Genomic DNA, 21,318 nt, shown 5'->3' with positions numbered 1-21,318 from the left:
ATGAGATGTACTGCTTCAGCTGTTCAATTGTTTCTGGATTCTGGCGGTACACCTGGTATTTCAAGTGTCCCCACAGAAAGAAGTCACAGGGGTTCATGTCTAGCGAATAGGGAGGCCAATCCACGCCGCCTCCTGTATGTTTCGGATAGCCCAAAGCAATCACACGATCATCGAAATATTCATTCAGGAAATTAAAGACGTCGGCCGTGCGATGTGGCCGGGCACCATCTTGCATAAACCACGAGGTGTTCGCAGTGTCGTCTAAGGCAGTTTGTACCGCCACAAATTCACGAAGAATGTCCAGATAGCGTGATGCAGTAATCGTTTTGGATCTGAAAAATGGGCCAATGATTCCTTTGGAAGAAATGGCGGCCCAGACCAGTACTTTTTGAGGATGCAGGGACGATGGGACTGCAACATAGGGCTTTTCGGTTCCCCATATGCGCCAGTTCTGTTTATTGACGAAGCCGTCCAGGTAAAAATAAGCTTCGTCAGTAAACCAAATGCTGCCCACATGCATATCGCCGTTATCAATCCTGTGCACTATATCGTTAGCGAATGTCTCTCGTGCAGCAATGATAGCGGCGCTGAGGGGTTGCCGCGTTTGAACTTTGTATGGATAGAGGTGTAAACTCTGGCGCATGAGACGATACGTGGACGTTGGCGTCATTTGGACCGCAGCTGCAACACGGCGAACGGAAACCCGAGGCCGCTGTTGGATCACCTGCTGCACTAGCTGCGCGTTGCCCTCTGTGGTTGCCGTACGCGGTCGCCTTACCTTTCCAGCACGTTCATCCGTCACGTTCCCAGTCCGTTGAAATTTTTCAAACAGATCCTTTATTGTATCGCTTTTCGGTCCTTTGGTTACATTAAACCTCCGTTGAAAACTTCGTCTTGTTGCAACAACACTGTGTTCTTGGCGGTGGAATTCCAACACCAGAAAAATCCTCTGTTCTAAGGAATAAACCATGTTGTCTACAGCACACTTGTACGTTGTGAACAGCACACGCTTACAGCAGAAAGACGACGTACAGAATGGCGCACCCACAGACTGCGTTGTCTTCTATATCTTTCACATCACTCGCAGCGCCATCTGTTGTTGAAAATTGTAACTACTGTAATTTCGAAAGTTTGTCCGCCTGAAAATGTACTGTTGTCCCAAGCATATTGCAACAAACGGTGTATTTCTATCGCTGCTCGTTTAGTTTTTATTGCCGTTTCAAATATACCGGTCATTTTTGAAACACCCTGTAGGTTGCGACTGTTACGTAGAGACGATAGCGTTCGCACAGGATGGACTATCGTGAAGAACTGCATCAAACAAGTGTCAGACAGCAGAAAAATTCATCAATCCCTTCATAACGTGACGTACGAGGGTTGCCCAGAAAGTAATGCACTACATTTTATTTCTTTCGACAGTTCTTTACTGAGTATAATGAGAATTACATACACGAAAGAATGGTGTTATATCTACACAGCCTATTTTTTCACATAATCTCCATCCCGTTCTATGGCCTTCTGCATCTACATCCATACTCCACAAGCCACCTGACGGTGTGTCAGGACTTTCTGTAAACTAACAAGAGGCAGCAGGCAGGATGTAGAACCGTCTCTACTGCTAGTGTATTTGATTTGGGTGATTCCTATTCCACAATTTACACTACACGTACTCATTATCTCTTGCCGATTCCGTTTATCAACCAGCATACATATTAGCGACCGTCATGTGTAAACTATGCATTACTCTAAGAGTGTCATACTTCGAAAAGTTACTTATTTTCATTTACTCATACTGATTCTTCAAGTTTGTTTTGACACGAAATAAAGATATACTGCGGCATTCCACAATTTTCTTGTTATACCTTCTTTCTCTACCCCCATGTGGATCATGGCACATTTCAAAGTCACCGAATGTCTTGACCACGCCGGCCGGAGTGGCCGTGCGGTTCTAGGCGCTACAGTCTGGAACCGAGCGACCGCTACAGTCGCGGGTTCGAATCCTGCCTCGGGCATGGATGTGTGTGATGTCGTTAGGTTTAATTAGTTCTAAGTTCTAGGCGACTGATGACCTCAGGAGTTAAGTCGCATAGTGCTCAGAGCCATTTGAACCATTTGTCTTGACCACAAATTACATGGTTTTCAAATAGTGAATTGGTAGTGGTTCACTAATTTCTACATTTCCCTTTCTCGCTGACTAGCGCCATCATCTATCTAATAAGTCCTATCTGTAAATAAATTCTTATCCAGTGTCAACTCGTAAAATATTCAGTAGCAGCACATTTTCATAAATGGTCCATGCAACTCCATAAATATCTTCACAGAAATTAACAATTCTATAAATGTTTCACAAAAATCAAGAACAAAATTTTATATTTGTGGGGAATTTTATTGATTATTAAGCGGTGGTTTATTAACATACAATATATTGACTTTAGTTATAATGATTTACATGGCTCCCTCGTAACTGAATAATAACAAAAATGACGTGGCTTCTTTTCAATTACACCGGATGCTCCACTGTATCAGTCAGCTTCGTCAGACTCTTTACTTGTCACTAGCAAGCACAGCCAAGTACTATCCCAGGCAGAGCTCACTGCGTACCCAGCATGATTCTGTTAGACTGTTGTTCGACTTCAGATTGTTCCACTGGTGGATGCGAGCATCATCATGACATTTACATAATAATCTCATTAGCAACGGTGGTGAGACATAATACTGAAAATCACTACTAGCTCCATCAGTTGTCTTTTTTGCCAGCTGCACATTTAAACAGTAAGTCTAAGTTGAGCACTAAACAAATTTTTCTCTTCTCCCTCGGCGTTTCATCCTCCGGGTTGGTCGTTTTCGACCTGCACAGGTTGCTTCCATTCCAGACTTTCGGTCCTACATTTCTGTCTCCCATTGCTTCCTGTATGTATTTTTCCCATCTTCGCGCTGGGCTTCTGGACTTTCTCCACGTCTTCTTTCGGGCGCCTCCCAGTTAAATATCATGCTTGGCCACCTCAGGCTGAGCATTTTCTGGTTGTGCCGATACCATGGAAGAGCTGTGTTCTCCATAGCTTTTGTTATGGAGCATGTTATCTCCTCTCACCTCCGTACCTCTTCTTTCCGCATTCTATCTTTCTTCTTCACTGCAGACGTATTCTCCTCTAGTTCTACTTCTGTCCAATTGAATTTGTTCCTTAATGATTACTGCTAGAGGTTGAGTTTATTTACCTTCTTATCGTTGTAATTTGTTTATTCTTTTGGTTTCATTTTTAGTAATTGTTTCATGTGATTGATTTGCTAGACTAAGCAAATTATCTTTTTTCTTTTTTCTTTATTTTTATGATTTTCTTTTGAATCGTTTATTTGCTAGACTAAGTATATTATATTTACATGTTTTCTTCTTGAGGCCACATCTCAGGTCCATACTGAACTGTGTTCTCCACCACAATGTGAAATTTTCTTCTCTTAGTGTCCTGCCGAATATTATTATTTCACATTATTCCTTAGAAAGATTTAGCAGCTCTGCCCCCCATTGTTTTTCTGGAACCATATCCTTGTCACTTTCACTGGAGTTTTCTATTACTGTTCCCAAATTTTCGCTGCTTCGGCCGGATTTTATTTTCTCCTCTTCACGGAAAAGTTTCACCTCCTCCCAGGTCGGTACCCCTGGCGACCTCGGGGGCGCACCGCCGCTCTGCCGGCCAGCCTCTCCGCCCAGCAACGGCGGCAGCCGCGTCTGCGGCGAGCTGCGGGCGGCGCCTCCTCCCCGCTGGAGGCTCCAGCGTCTGGACAGGAGGGCACCGCGGCGTCCACCTGCGACACAAAACAAACACTCACACTGAAATGCTTGCAGCGTCACTGTTCCTCAACACGAAACTTTATGGAGATACAACTTAGAAAATCACCTAGAAAAAGAAAATGTGCTATCAACACTGACTGAGTACCAGGGCACTGTTAAAGTTCTTCTTCAGAAAAGTGGTGACTCTATGTTTCTAAAGGCGTTAAGACTCAATTCAGAATCATAATTGATAACCCTGTATTACGGTCTACAGATGTTTCCAGTAGCCGCGTCGTTTGCGTGGGTGGTGTGAATTAGTGTGCGTTTAACTTCACATAAAGAGAGCTGCCATTTAGTTCCTCTTATGAAACAGAGATGAAATATATCTGTATTTCCGTGCAACTAACCAGAGAGGTTATTTAGCACTGCAGAATGGAATCATTAGCCGACATGAGCTCATCGCCCAGCGTTTTTAATCAGTTATGCATATTCAGGGTATCGTGCCTATGGGCTGCACTTTGGCATGCTGTCGAACGCGTTTCAGTAATCTACGCATATGACGACGGAAATTACTGGTTCACTGTTTGACCTCTTTGCTAGATGTGTCTTATGCCAAAAGCGCGAGGTCTATACCTACAATTTCGCTCCGCCTCTGATCTCTTCTAAACTTGTGCAAGTAACGGATTTTATTATTTCTGTCTATTTCACTTTTACTTTTTCCCATGCGTGGGTACTATGATCGAAACTGCCTTCGTATTATAAAGAGTTTCTTCAAAATTCGCTTAAAATTGAAATGTTAAATGCTGAAAAGGTAAATAAGAGGAAAAAACCTAAAGTTTAAGATAGCGTTCATAATAAAAAATACATTACACCGCAAAGCTCTAAACTACTGCGGGGACATCTGTACACAGTCTGAACAGTGTTCCATATTCAATTCATAAGTGTGAGTGTGTAATTGTTGACCCGTTTCTCCGTCTCTGCTCTATGGATACTGAAAACAAATCGTTTAGCAAAAGTACACACATTTCTGTACAACTATAAATAAGTGTTGTCCAAATCGCAACATTTCCTTCGTTATCCGTTGAGGGAATCACTCTCTGAATGAATCACCGTGCCATGAACCACAAATTCCATGAGGTTGTAGATCCGCAGCAATGACATAGTTAACATTCAGATACGCTTGAACAAACGACCTGCACGAACTTCTTAACAGGCGCCAACGATCGGATTGATTGCGCTTTTCTGAGCTAAGCATGCTTTCTGTAAGCGGATTCAGTTTCTAGTAACATAGGCTGTAACTGCAGGAAACTGCACGAAGGAAATGTACCGTATGTTTCAGAGTAAGAGGCACTGTGAGTTACTCTGTGTGCTATTGACCATTCTGTCATATCCGCTTGTCAGCACTGTTTAAAACAGAAGAAAAGTATTGAGTGAGTCATTTTTAGAGTCGGTAATAAGGATGAAAATCGGACTCTTCTCACCACTATCGAGGCTTATATTGAAAACACTGACAATGAGGAGGGACAGGATGATAGGATATACGCTAAAGAATTGGGGAGCAACCTCCAAACTACTATAGCGAGCTATAGATGGTAAAAGCCTGTAGGGGATGACACAGATTGGAATACACGCAACAATTAATTGAGCACGTACAGTGAAAGTGCTACTCTGAAATGAAGAGTCGGGCGCAGGAGAGACACCAATCACAAGACTGACGACTCAAAAATATGAAGAGGAACACGAAAACTGCACCTACTCGCTACAGGTACTGTTTACTGTCCTGCACGACCTCTGGACAACCACTTTTGAAGACAGGCGCAGACTGGAGCTGCTGTAACACGACCAACATCTGGACAGCATACGTAGCAGAATCCCAGAAAGTTAAAGTTCACATGGTGGAGCCACACAGAGGTATTACCCAGCAGCACATTCACATTTCAGTGTGCACACTTTGAAACTGAAAACTTTTGTTTAGAATCTGTTTTAGATTGTATTTCGCATTAAATTAATATTTTTTAGGTTGACAGTGATTATAGTTCTGGTCCCTGTTTCCCTTCCCTACAAGAATATTCACATTCACAAGTATGGACACTGAACTGTAATTCTGTGAATATCTTTTTAAACTTTTTATCTGATCGGCAGGTACCAGTGCTCTTTTCCAATAACATAGCGAAAGATACTCCCAATACACATGAGATAGACGAACGGCCAACTCCAAAACGTGCATAATCTTAGAACTGGAGTTTGACTGCCCCAACTCTTCAAGCAGTTTCACCCTTCTTGCCCTCCCTGGAAATCGTAACGTTGTCTTACCTTTCCACTGATGCGCTCCAGCTCTTCCTCCGCGTCCCGTAGGCAGGGACTCTCCTCGAGACGGAACTGCAGTCGCACCACGTTGTATTCCTGTGGGAGTTTTCTTCTCATAATCACCTTTTCATTTGTTGCCTTCCTTTTATTTATTTACCAATATTTAACCACGATCTAATACATTCACGTTTTGTAATAGAAGCTATTTGAGTATAGTTTTATGTAACTAGAGTCATATAATTCCCACAATCTGTTCCACAAATGTCCCAGGGATTATCTGAATTACTTTGGAGGACTTTCATGACTATAATGAAGTAAAGTACGGGCAGTATGTTACCTTGTGCCTTGAAGTAATCTGTGATTAAAATTGTTGTTTTTCAAGCGAGCTACGGTGCAAGTTATATATCAGGTTAATACGCTATGTTGACGGAGGTATGTTGCCATGAGTACGTGAAGTAGCTCAAGGCACACAAAGGTGTAAATGCGACAGCACTGACCTCATAATACTAATTGTGGATCCCTGGATAGATTCAGTCATCTCTATTTATATGCAGTTACTTATTGAAGAAACAGAAACTCAAACCATACGTTCGACGATTTGCATTGTAGGTCGGACTGGGTGGTCAATGGCGTGAGAAAGCGGGAGGTAACGTGACAGGATTCGCGTGTCATCCAGAAGCCACACAGACCACAAAAACCGAAGCATCGAAAACCCCCATTCTCAAGAAGGCGGGTGGTTTCGCGTACAACTCTCTCGCGGATTGTAAAGTTGTTGCTCTTTGGTTTATTTATTCTCTTTGTAACAACACATTTACGGAAAGAGTTACGTGAAATACTTTTAGCAATGCTGTGCTTTGCTTTTCTTTATCATCATTACCTTTTAGCGGAATAAAATGTATATATGAAAGTCTTATTGTTCAGTATCTGGCCTACAGTTCAACGAACGATTTTTCGTAACTGCAACTCATGCTAGGAATCAATATATCTTCCCTACTTCATAGTGATTAAAAGTTGAAATTACTTTGTTATGAACACTGATGTTACAGTTCGTATGATCGTTCAAAAACACAAGTTCGCAGTGGATTTTATTTCTCGTTAAAATGCTGTTTCATACCACGACTAGCCCAAGAACATGAGACTCTCATTAAAAAAAATACGTTGTTACTATAAAGTTTGCCAGATCAGAACGGAGCACAGCAAGAGTCCTATCAGATTTTGAAGGTACATTAAATTATTTGCACTGTAAATTATATCCTATCAGCAGCCCGCGTCAACCTGCAACACATCATAAAATCTGCTGATCTTCACTGCCAGTCTGGGAGCTAAAAGAAATAATGTTATTTTACTATTATTTTACCGCTTCTTTGCGGTATGCTCGACTATATTGTAAGTCGTTTAAATACGCCGCGGCAGCGGCTCTTCGTTCTCCACGCAGCTCAGCACCACAGATAATATTTATATAACTGAAAAATGTCTCAACAGGATGGGATAATATGCAAGCAAGCTTAACAATAAATAATATAAGTTTCCATTTAAACAACTCTATTAAAACCTTTAAATATCTCAGTGATTACAGACCTTTGTGAATTCACACGTAATGGCGTACATTGCTTAGTCTCGACAAAAGAGTGCTACATTCGCGTTCTCTACGACAACAACAGGAGATCTTACTCGCACAACTTCCAACTTAAGAAGACAAAGACATTAATCTACATCACGCATTTTATATACTAGTTCCTTTTTTAATCTCTGTTTAACATTTATCTTCTGTGTCGGTTTTATTACTCGCCGACGCAGACGTTTTCAAAAATAAATAATAAAAAAAATACATAATTTTATGCAATGACACAATATGATACATCTAATTCTCTAATTACTACATAATATATTGTTTTTGTTTCTCTAGACGTTACAATGCCCCCTGGCAGCAATTGACTAACGTTGGAAATGTTCGGCAATATGCTGCCACTAACGTCTGTTTGGTTATTGTCTGTTACCTTGGTTGGAACATTCACCTTACACTTCTTAGTTCTTTTACACTGTAGGTTTAATTACACTTTTTATACTGTTCTTACACTTTGCGAGGTGACCGTCAACCTAGTCCCAGGGTCATTACATTTATTTGGCTCCCCCATTCGGGCTACGTGCGATCAGAAAACCTGGGAAAACTGCGCCGGAGCCATGGTCATCTCGCCTGGTTTGTTTTAATACCCAGTTTGATCACAAAAAGTTCAAACTCTATCCAATGTTCACATATAACAAAGGCTATTTGTGAGAGCATGTTAAACTTTTAGTCTCTTTGTTACCCATATAATATTTGTGTTTTGGATTGTAATGAAAGTCACTTATTATACATTTTTACAGTCGTATCATGAATCGTCCTTGCACTTACTCGCGACAATTGGTTTAAAATGTCTAACATTCATGCGAGTATACTTCATTAACATGACGAAAACATATTATATCTATATATCACTGAACCAATGAATACTTTGAGTCTGTATTGAATAACTCAAGAAAAAAAACAAATGTTTGTCACGTCATTTCGTGTCCACTAAACCCTGTTCATGTTAGTGCATTAAACACATATTTGATAGTTCATTTGAATGACAACAATGTTGTACGGAGCTGGCGGCGCGAAGCAATTGTTGAGTAGCGTCGTCTGGAACGCCGCGTGCCGACGGCCGCTGGGTTCGACGACCGGCTCTCAGTAACAGCGACGTCGTGCTGACGTGGCGCCCAAGCAGTCGCGAACCGCGCTGAACCATTCGCCGATGTCGGCGAGTGGCAGTGGTTTACCACGACCGGCTGGCTGGCAACACGGCACTCGTCTCGGCTTCTCCGCATGGCTCTCCGTCGTAGCGCATGAAACAAACATTCCACATCGGTGTACTGTCTTTAAGGACACAGATTACTAGCTGTGGAAGAAGATGCAACTTGTTAAAAGCGTTTATTGTTCAGTAAGCCGTCGCTTCACTGGTATGCACAGGATGGTTTGGCGTGATAACAGGTTTCTTGTGGCATTGTGACACTGGTATTCAAGGTTCGTCACACGCACATTGTACTACACATTTTCACTCACTCCACGGTTGGTACACTGCCAGAGCGTCTTTCAACACGTGAAAATGTTTCGTAACACACATACTAAATGTCCCCATCGAGCGATGTTCGTTTAAATCGACTCCGAACGGATCAATAACTACTGTTTTTATACACTGTCTATTGTTCGTTGAGCACTGCACTAGGACAGTCTGTCACTCAACACTAGACTTATCGACGCATATATTGGTGCAGATACAACAGTCATTTTCTGTCCCTGCTACACACAATATTCCGTCCTTTCCTCCATTGTTTATGCACACAGTTTATTTTTTAATACCTTTTAACTGTTCTTCGCATACTCACTCTCATCTACCTGGCGTCTATTTGTTTTTATCTTATCACAACACACTTTTCATATTGTTACTAGGCGTATATAGCCCTTTTGTAAAATTTTTTAATTTTCTTATCAGTGTAGCTTGCCTGGTTATCACCCATCTATCAAACAGATTTTACCATGTGCATGACAGCTTGACTTGGGCATATTGCTCAATAAATACTTCATTTATCACTAGCATTATTTTTAATGATTTTTCCTATATGACTACAGTGTAGGTTCCACATTGGTTGACTTAATTCGCGTGTCGCGTAATGAATATTCCAGGGCGTGTACCAAGTACACAGGCTTCAATTGAAGCATTGTTATATACAAAGCGGAGTTTCCACGGAACGCGCTTGTTTTTTGATTAGCTTATGCTCCAGTGTCGTTCTCAAATCACTACTGGCAGCAAACATCACATAATTATTGCATGTTACAAAGTCCATGTTTGGCTAGTCAAGACTCTCTCTCTCAGGGTTCCTTATTCTAATACAATTACAACAGTTATCTTACTATATTAGATTGCGTCATTAATTGCACTTACACACTACACATAGAAAATGGTTCAAGAAATTAATCCTTTGTATAATGATTCAAGAAATTAATCCTCACTTTATCAACAAGAAGATTGTTCGTTGCTTAATGAGCATATAATATTTTAAATGGCTCTAATTGTCTGTAAACAAAATCTTTCCTGTGTAAGCTATTGCCTACTTTCTGAATCCACTTCCTCCAAGTTTCATTACACACAAATTTCTTTCTTAATACTAACATACTTATATTCTAAAACACAATTAAAATCTTCTTACAACTATTACTCTTTATATGTGATATGTCACTGAATAAATAACTTCACATCTTTACGTGGATACAATCCTTTGATCTTCCCCGTATGGGGATGTGCTAACAAATAGCTACATTCGTGTGGCACGTTTATTACTTCAAAGGGCCCTGAATGTAGCAATTGCCACTTACTATTCTGTTTTAAGGTGGCTGAGGATTTAGGGTGGTTACGAATAAGTACTAGATCTCCTACATTATATTTCTGTTCGTTAGTTACACCTCGGTCGTACTTCCTGGATTCCGGTGTAAGGGGAATTTGCCAATATGAACTTTTCAGATCGACCGAGGTCAAGTACTGTACTCCATGAAATTTTTGTATCTGCTCATCTAAATTCTCAGGGCGAGTCCGGACAGGTATGATAATTTTGTTAATGTCCCTCGCATCTAACACTAGCCTGATTTTTCCATTGGCTTTCACCACTGCTACAAGAGGACTACTGTATGGAGAGAAGGAGGGCTCAATGATATCCCACTCTAACATCTTCCAAATCTCTTTAGCTACCAATTCCCTCCTCGACCAAGGGATGGAGTAAGTTGCGCGACAGTATGTTTTATGGGGCATCACCTCTATGTGATAGTGGTACCCTTTGACTATTCCTGGTCGGTCGGTAAATACCATAGTGTATTCCGATAGCAGCTGCGTCAACTGTTGCTTTTGTGTATCGCTTAACCCTTCAGATTCCTGCACTTTGGTTTGAAATGCCTGAACATTTATTTCAAAATTTCGATCCTCTAAATTCGGATAATAGAGGTCTTCTGCATGTGAAAAATCATCAAGGTGTAGTACCCAAGGGTTCCTACCTTTGATATTGATTCGATTACAACACGGCACAAGTACCTCCTTCGATTTCATCATAGATAACTCAATCCTCCTACCCCTATTAACTATGCTTAATTTCCCCAAGGAGAGGTCGATCAATGCGTCCCTCTCACGGAGAAAATCTACTCCCAGAATGCAGGCCACCTTCAATCCTTTAACAACGAGGAACGAGCTCACTATGGCTTCGCCCTCCTTACACATCTCCACCTGCACCTGGTACTTAACTGATTGGCTCTGTGCACTAATGGCTCCAGACACCTTACCATTATTAACCGGGAAAGTCGGAATGCTATGTCCTTTTCCCAGTGCCTTAAATAACTCCATACTCATTACACTTACTGAGGCACCTGTGTCGATGATTATATTCACTGCAACATCATTGATTTTCGCTTCGATAATAGCTTGCACATTTTCGTTATTATCTTTCTTACATTCGTGCGGTTCGTTCAGTAGATCTTTATCCATACTGACACCGTCGTTGTATCGCAGCATACTTATCCCAGGTATATTATTATCACTCGTGTTGCTCTCACTCCATCCCTCGGCCATCGATGGAGAGCATATCGAGGCCGATTCTAGTTTGTTGGATTAGTTACTTGTGAAGTACTTGGACGGCTATTGTCCGCGACCTCCACTATATGTACACTCTGATTTGTCGGCCGCCACGGCTGCGCAATAGGCGCGTTTTGCGGTGGTGGTCTATTGTTGTCATACCGGTCATTACCCTGTCGCTCTGGGCTTCTTCGCTGATTTTGCTGCCAATTTCGATTACTATCACTATAATTGCTCTGCCACTGACCTCGCGCATTCTTCCAGCGGTTGGTCCCTGACATTCCGGATTCGTACCGGTCGTCAAAACGACGCTTTTTGTTATAAGTTGTTTGTCCATACCCGTTCTGGCCTCTACCATTACTACCATTTTGCGAATGTTCTTGCCGCTTGTTACCACCCCCACCATTTCCATGGTTGTGGTTTTGTGCACTACTATTTCTGTCATGTTTACATCCTGACCCATTATTCCGCGAGTGATCACACGCTGATTTTGCGTCTTCCTGTATCAAGTCTATAGAATCTAGAACAGACAGGAAGTTTTCCATATCACTTTCTGGTACGTGTATTAATTTCTCTTTGATATGAATGGGTAAATGTGATTTTAGCAGTCTTATTATGTCTCTTGGTGATATAGGCTCGTCCCAGTAGCGTGTTTTGTTTATATATTTTTCAAAATACCGTCTCAAATTCCCCAGACGAGGTGAGTACGGTTCGGGATTATATACTTCTTTTCTTAGCCGCTCTTGTATACAAGGCGACCAATATTTCGATAGAAATGCCCTTTCGAACTGTTCATATGTCATGCAGCTGTCTGCTACTTCTGTAGCCCACAACGCTGCGTCACCTTGAATGTACGACATTACGTATTGAATTTTCTGTGTTTCGTTCCACACACTGGGCAAGATATTTTTAAAGCTTTTTATGAATACTACTGGGTGTACTGATTTCCGCTCAGTAGTAAACGTTTGAAATTGTCTATTTTTGATTAAACTTTCTTCCACTAATATTTTTGAACTACATGGTTTTGCTCCTGGGACATATGCTGTGTGCTCCGAACCGAAGCTACAGCTCTTCGCATTATCGACTACAGATTCCCCATTGTTGTAACGCGTATAAGTTTGTGCGTTGCCAAAACCATGGGCTGTTGGCGACAGAGGTTCCTGTTCCAAATGCTTTCTGCTTTGTGCTAAACCCTTCTCCAGGTCGGATATCCGTTTGTTCATATTCACTTGCCACTGCGGAATATCCTCACTGAGTATTTGTTTGATGGTTTGCACGTCGTTCTGTACCTGACTATTTACTGCGGTACTGAACGATTCGGAGCCTCTATTTGCTATGGCTGCTTGTACTTTGGAATTAATGTTCTGGTCAATCTCACACTCCTTCACTTTTAGCCATGAGTTGAATTCTGTTTCAATTTTAGTTGCTTGTTCGTTCCACTTCTGCTCTACAAGCTGCGTGGAATCTATTTCTAGCTTTTCTACTCGATTGGCTAATACACCTATTTCGTCTACCCTGTTAGTGTTTGCTACTTGCAGGTTGTTGACCTGTTCAGTCAGCTCCTGCACGGCCTTAGGTATCGACTCATAATTCTGTTTCATATCTGCAATCTCTTTTTTCATATTTTCTAACGATTGCACAAGTTGCTGGTCCCGCTCAGCTTGCCGGCGATCTCGCTCAGCTTGCTGGGCAAGTAAATTTTCTGCTAGCCTACGATCTCGCTCAGCTTGCTGGCGGTCTCGCTCGACTTGCTGTTGCGCAAATTCTGCCTGGTAATTCAGCACGCACTCTAATATAGCCTGAAGCGAATACCCACCAGGCAGATTACCACTCTCTGGTTCCTGCTTTTCTGGTGGTGGTACAACTTCTTTCTCTACATCCCCTTGAGGACTAGTGGGCGGTGGCACCACTTCCTGTGCCCCTGCCCCCACATTCTCACATGTTCTATCCTCAAAGAGAGTACTAGTACTACTTGAGGTACCCGGTTCCACATTTCCTGCACTAACTAATTGTTGTTCCTCAGTATCTATATTGCTCGGACGTTGACTACGCAACTTAACCATATTCCTAAATTGCTTACTAAAACACAAAGTCTGACAGTTTTGCCCCTTACACACAAAATACGTTAATTTATCTACACTAACTGCACACTAAAAATTACTATCTACCATCAACTTTGTCCTGTCACAAACACTAACATCAAACTACGTACAATATGCACACCACTAGCGAAATGAGATCACTTCACTGGAGCTCGACTTCTACAAACAGGACAACTACACTGTAGTCTTACCTTTAGTTTATCTTATCTCGGGGTTCGGCTGCCCCCGGATTACGTAGTCGTTACAGCTTCTCAGTACTATCAGGATCGTCTTCTCAGACTCGTTTGCAGTAGTACGTTTTGTCATGAAAGAGTGTTTACACATTCATTAATACATAGCATTGATCATGATATACATACATACATTTATCACTAAATACATATATATCTATACATACATAACAATCAACACTGAAAGAAAAATACATAAAATTTTATATTTGTGGCCACTGCAAATTCGGGCCCCGCGTTTTTGGGCGACAGTTTCGCGTAAAACTCCCTCGCGAATTGTAAAATTGTTGCTCTTTGGTTTATTTATTCTCTTTGTAACAACACATTTACGAGAAGAGTTACGTAAAATACTTTTAGCAATGCTGTGCTTTGCCTTTCTTTATCATCATTACCTTTTAGCGGAATAAAATGTATATGTGGAAGTCTGATTGTTCTGGATCTGGCCTACAATTTAAGGAACGATTTTTCGTAACTGCAACTCATGCTAAGAATCAATATATCTTCCTACTTCATAGTGATTAAAAGTTGAAATTACTTTGTTATGAACACTGATGTTACAGTTCGTATGATCGTTCAAAAACACAAGTTCGCAGTGGATTTTATTTCTCGTTAAAATGCTATTTCATACCACGACTAGCCCAAGAACATGAGACTCTCATTAAAAAATACGTTGTTACTACAAAGTTTGCCAGATCAGAACGAAGCACAGCAAGATTCCTATCAGATTCTGAAGGTACATTAAATTATTTGCACTGTATATTATATCCTATCAGCAGCCCGCGTCAACCTGCAACACATCATAAAATCTGCTGATCTTCACTGCCAGTCTGGGAGCTAAAAGAAATAATATTATTTTACTATTATTTTACCGCTTCCTTGCGGTATGCTCGACTATATTGTACGTCGTTTAAATACGCCGCGGCAGCGGCTCTTCGTTCTCCACGCAGCTCAGCACCACAGATAATATTTATATAACTGAAAAATGTCTCGACAGGATGGGATAATATGCAAGCAAGCTTAACAATAAATAATACAAGTTTTCATTTATACAACTCTATTAAAACCTTTAAATATCTCAGTGATTACAGACCTTTGTGAATTCACACGTAATGGCGTACATTGCTCAGTCTCGACAAAAGAGTGCTACATTCGCGCTCTCTACGACAACAACAGGAGATCTTACTCGCACAACTTCCAAATTAAAAAGACAAAGACATTAATCTACATCACGCATTATATACTAGTTCCTTTTTTAACCTCTGTTTAACATTTATCTTCTGTGTCGGTTTTATTACTCGCCGACGCAGACGTTTTCAAAAATAAATAATAAAAAAAATACATAATGTTATGCAATGACACAATATGATACATCTAATTCTCTAATTACTACATAATATATTGTTTTTGTTTCTCTAGACGTTACAGTGTGTTGTCTTTTCTCTTCATTCAGAGTTTTCTAAACTAGCTTCCTATGTATCCGGCGACAAAACAAAACGATTACAAGTATTGTACAGTATTTTGGGCCATCCACTCTAACGCATCCAAAGTCCCGACTCGGTCAGGGCATTGTTGGAACGACCCAGGTAATCAGCTGCGTGCCTGGGCGATTTGTCCATTTACCCAATAACATCTTCCGACAATGCTTCAGGAATAACGGATACATTTACTACTTCATCTGCAACATAATTGACTCGAATCTAACACTGACCTAATACAGTTGGCATGAAATAAAAGACGGATGATTAGTTGGCGATTAAAAGAGTGAACAGCAAGGTCATTATTCTCGCGTCAGTGGCGTAGTCCATCAGGAGTTAATGACACCAGAAGGAAATATGGTTGAACTGTTTGCAGTAATAGGAAATTCAATGTTAGGAGAGCAATACTGATGCCAGACATGAGAAATGATTGTATGAGGGGAAGAAAGTGTACAGGTGGAACCTGTCTGCAGGCCTAACAGCAGAGCAGGGTCCACCGGGGGTGATCCGAGCCGACGTAGTGCTAAGACGGTAATCCAATCAAAATTCGTTCTAGCCTGGTAGGAAGAGACAAGTATTCCTCGCTTGCTTACTGCTACCAGTAAGTGTGACAACTTTGGAAAACCCACTGTAATCTGCAATGTGACGCGTCAGTTAATCTCCGTCATACATAGAACTAGGACTGAAGGTTACGTTCTTCATACTCCTCGGTGTTACTCACCTGTGGGCTGAATTCTACAGTGTCAGCGTCCTCATCGCAGACCGCGATGACTCGAAGATCTTCGATGTCTGTCTCCCGCCCACAAGGGAGACAGAAAAAGGCGAGGGCTCTGCGGAACATCTGCGAAGGTGAAAAAAATTACATCAAGTTTTGTCGTCAAATCATACATCAGCCTGACAGAATGGCAGCAACTCAGATGTGGAGTGCTACACAATCGGAAGTTTAAGATGGCTACTGGAACTGCATTTTATGAGAACTTCAAGAGATCGTCAGCATGCTAATTAAAGCTGTGGAAACTACAAATTTAAAAGGTAAATTAGGATTTCCACCAACTTTAAGTAATATACATACCACGTTTGAGCTCTATCGAAAGCAGCAACGTTTATTAACAGTATTATACATGTTTACTAAGGATAATTCAAGATAGATATCAGTACTTCAGGCAAAGGGTGGAGCGCAATAAATTGCTGATTTTGGAATGAAATAAAAAAATAATGGACACTTAGATACTTACATTTTTATTTTTCTCATATTGGACAATTATGAAAGTTTTTAATTACATGGTTTAAACAGTATATCTGGCAAATGTCTACCTCCACAATCCGCATACGGCCGCTGTCGTTTTCAGAAATTCTCCTGCAGTCTTTCAAGCATGGTTTCTCGTATTCTTGCAATTTCAGCCTGAATATTCTTCCAGCGTGTTGGGACGGTTGCAATAAACCTTTGACTTCAGGTAAACACAGAGATAAAAGTCCCGTGGAGCCAAGTCCGGTGCCGGTCACTTGAGATCCCCCATACGAGAGATAAGCCTTCCAGGAAACTTTTGCCTTAAAAGTTCATGGTAATGCCCGCTGTGTGTGCGGTGGTGCCGTCTTGTTGAAACGAGTTATCCTGTAATTGCAATGCCTCGAAAGCCGGCTGGAAAAAGTCTTGCACCATAATTAAGTAACGATCCGAATGCACAGTTACAGCACGATGACTTTCCTGGAAAAAGTAAGGGCCAACGATGCCTATTCGTGAAATGGCGCAGCACATAGTGACCCAGGTTGAGTGCAGGGGTCTCCGGTGAATTCGCCTGGGGTTCATGTCACTCCAGTACCGCATATTCTGTTTGTTTACACATCCACTGAGGTGATAATGTGCCTCATCAGAAAAGAACATATTTGCGTCATGGGGTATGGTTGCAAGCACATCTTCACAAGATGTTCTTCGTGTTACATAATCCCGTACTGACAGCTGCTGTACCACGCACATTTTATACGGGTGAAAATTCAGTTGATTATGAAGAATCCGGTGGAGAGAACGTCTTGAAATGCCGAGAGCAAGTGCGTGTTTCCGAGCTGAGCGTTTCGGAGGTTGCAGTACTGGTGCTCTAACTCGTTCGACATTTTGTGGCGTTGTAACGCTTCTCTCAGGTCCTCTTCGTGCAGATGAAACTTCCCCCGGTGTTCTGAATACATGTACTCAATTTAAAATTGACTGCAGTCCAGAAACAAGTCCTCGTGGGGGCACGGCAAATCCCAAACGAAAAGCGCGCTGCACCGCAATGATCGAGAGGGTATTCCAGAAATACACTTCAACACCAAATGAGCGCTCCTCACGTGTCCACTGCATTATCACAACTGAAAAACTACTGAATACGAACCTCCTGTCGGTCACTATAAACTCTCCTCTCTATTCAACCAGCTGTGCCGCCACAACGTGAATTCTAAAAAAAAAACAATTTACCGCGCTCCAACCTGTATATGGGCATGATGTTCAACGCAGTTTCCCTTACTTCAGTCGAATGCTTTCACGATTTGTCTGAAGTTGAGACAAAGCTGTAGCAAGTGTTTATTGCAAGTGGCAGCGTTTTGAATTCGTAGTAAAGTTGTTGAAGCTTCCAAACTGCACATTTCATTTCTTCTTTCCCTTGCACTTAATCCATGTCTTTACGACAGCGGCATCTTAATCTAAATGTGGCAGTGTTAGTGGTAGAGAACCGTACGTAACTACAATACCCACCTGTCTTCATGTAGAGTTATCTCATGTGAAACAATGAGAATGTTTTCGAAATGTTTGCCAGTCGCGTTGCTGAGACGGTACGAGGATATCAGCACGATATTCACCTATTCGGATGCGGAGAAAAGCTACGAAATTGTACCTATTATTTTATTTGGAAATTGAATCGTAATAGTGCCTTACAGAGTAAGTTTAGTGTTCATTTCCCACCGACTATGTTGGATTTCCGTTCTCTTCCTAAGTTAGAGAACTCATTATCGAACCAATAACGCCTAAAGATATTCGCTTACTAACAAGCGATAACGTATCAGTGCCTATGACAGCAAAAGCATTGGCAGACAGTCGTACTTCGATAATGTTGACTAACAATCAATCTCACCGTTAAGCCAGAGTACGCTGTACAGCTGTAACAGAACGATGACGTCTGCCAGCCCTGAAACGCATTATGTGCTGATTTTTTTATATGTCAGTTAAAGATATTAAAAGTTGTCACCACACTAAGAAGAAAAGAAATTCAAGGTCCATTGTGTTATCATTTCTAGTACCTATGCTGAAAGTACTGCGAAAGAAAGGAAAAAAGGAAGACGTTTGGCACCGTTGATGATGAAATCATTAGGTAGTTAGTGAGATCTCACATTGAACAAGGGAAGATTTACAACGGCTGTTCAACTCCCAGAGAAAACTGAGTATCTGACGAAACTTTTTTAGTGACCTTACGATACTAATTAGATAAATATTTGTCGAAATGAGGCAAGTAAAGGATAATACTTACCTGTTACGTATTGTTCAAACCAAGCTGTGTGGGATCTCCTGGTATTATGCGTGAACAGGAAAACATTTTATTTCTTATTTCTTCCCTTTTTATTTATGTATTAGCATTCTGGACACAGGAATTTAAAAACTACCTGTCCATAAAGTTAAAATCCCTGATGGGTCACGGCCGACAGAGAAATTCGCCTTAGCTTCCCTGCACTTGGCATTTATTTGAAGTGACTTATAATTCTGTATTCCTGCCTTTCCTTGAAAATTCTTGTACTGCCTTATTTCATTGATCGACTAAAGTATTTCTTCAGTTACCCATGGTTCCTTCGCAGTTACCTTCTTATAGCTATGTTTTTTCTTTTCAACTTGTGTGGTTGCTGTTTTTAGACATGTCCATTAGTCTTCAATGAACTGCCTATTGAGCTATTCTTTATCGCAGTATCCACAGCGTCAGAGAACTTCAAGCGCATCTCTTCATTTCTTAGTGCTTCTGTATGCCACTTGTTTGCCCATCCATTCTAACTGACTAGGGATAAACTCCACCCTACTTTTCATCACTACTAAATTGTGATCTGAGTCTATTACAACTAAATTGTGATCTGAGCCTATATCTGCTACAGGGTGTCTAGCTGAAATATTCCCGTATCTCCCCGTCTTTTCTAAGTACACCTCCTACCCTTATGATTCTTCAACAGAGTATTCCCTACCACTAGCTGGTCCGCAGCTCGTGGTCGTGCGGTAGCATTCTCGCTTCCCACGCCCGGGTTCCGGGGTTCGATTCCCGGAGGGGTCAGGGATTTTCTCTGCCTCGTGATGACTGGGTGTTGTGTGCTGTCCTTAGGTTAGTTAGGTTGAAGTAGTTCTAAGTTCTAGGGCTCTGATGACCATAGCTGTTAAGTCCCACAGTGCTCAGAGCCATTTGAACCATTTTTTGAACCACTAGCTGAAATTTCATTCAGAACTCATTTAGCTCTTCTCGCACTTCTACTACCAAACCCATATTCTCCTGTAACCCTTTATTCTACTATCTCCTGCACTACCACATCCCAATCCCCCATGACTATTACATTTTCATCTCCCATTACACACTGAATTACCCGCTCCGTATCCTTATATACATTTCTACATCTTCATCTGCAGCTTGCGATGCCAGCATGTACACTTCAGCTATGGTTATCGGTGTTGGTTTGCTGTCGATTCTTATGAGAACAACCCTATCACAGTAAATCCGTCTTCGCCCTACCTTCGTGTTTTACTTCCGTCATACCATTTTCTGCTACTGTTGATATTACCCTACACTCAACTGTACAGAAATCCTTGTCTTCTTTCCATTTCACTTCACTGATCCCCAATACAACTAGATTCAGACTTTGCATTTCCATTTTCATATTTTCTAGCTTCCCTGCCATGTCCAAAATTAAGACATTCCACGCCTCGACACGAAGAGCGTTATCCCTTCTTTGATAATTCAATCTTTTTCTCATGGTCACCTCCCTCTTGGCAATCCCCTGCCAAAGCTCCAATAGGTGACTCCTCTGGAATCTTTTGCCAATGGAGAGATCATCATGAAACTTTTTCAGTTACAGCCACGTGTCCTGTGGATACACGTTATGTGTATGCAGTGCGTTCTATTGCATCCTCTTGCCGTTGATCATTGTTGATTTTTCCGCCTTTAGGAGAAGATTACGAACCCAAGGACAAGACAATGCGCTGAACCTCTGCCCCCTCCTCCGCCCACTTTGAAAAGGCCGTCGGCAGAATGAGGATGGCTTCTTTAGTCAGAAGTCTACGGCGACCACTGCTGATGATTATTATTTAAGCGGTGGCAGCATTCGAACTCGTGACCGAGGACGTTTTGATTACTGATCATGAGACGGCTAGAAATGTACCCTTGAACGAGACTGGACCCGGGGACCCATTTAGCTCCCACTTTACACCTCACGGCTTTATTTAATTAGTTTTATATACAGGAAAGAGCAGACACAGTCAGCTTCAGACTGGGTGGAGACAAGGTGGCAGCGGTCGTAACCCGAGGCCTGGCCACGATGTCTCTACCCTGCCTGTCCCTGTACTGGTCGCCCGCATGGACATAGTACTAGGTTGGCTTTTCTATTTCATTTTTTAGTTTTTGTTTTTTATATATTTTTTTATTTTTTCTGTATTGTTTTTAATTTTTATGAAATTAAAACTAGACAGACATCAATACCACAGTTCCGTGACAAAAGAGAACAAATTGTTGCTCTAGGATGAATACAATAAAAGAGGGCTCCAGAACAGTAATCGGGAAAAGAAAAAAAAATGTTATCAAATACCTTGATGAC

This window comes from Schistocerca cancellata, chromosome 7 (assembly GCF_023864275.1).
Source record: "Schistocerca cancellata isolate TAMUIC-IGC-003103 chromosome 7, iqSchCanc2.1, whole genome shotgun sequence".
NCBI lineage: Eukaryota > Metazoa > Arthropoda > Insecta > Orthoptera > Acrididae > Schistocerca > Schistocerca cancellata.
The sequence above is the reverse complement of the archived record's forward strand: the minus strand, read 5'-3'. Positions refer to the sequence as shown.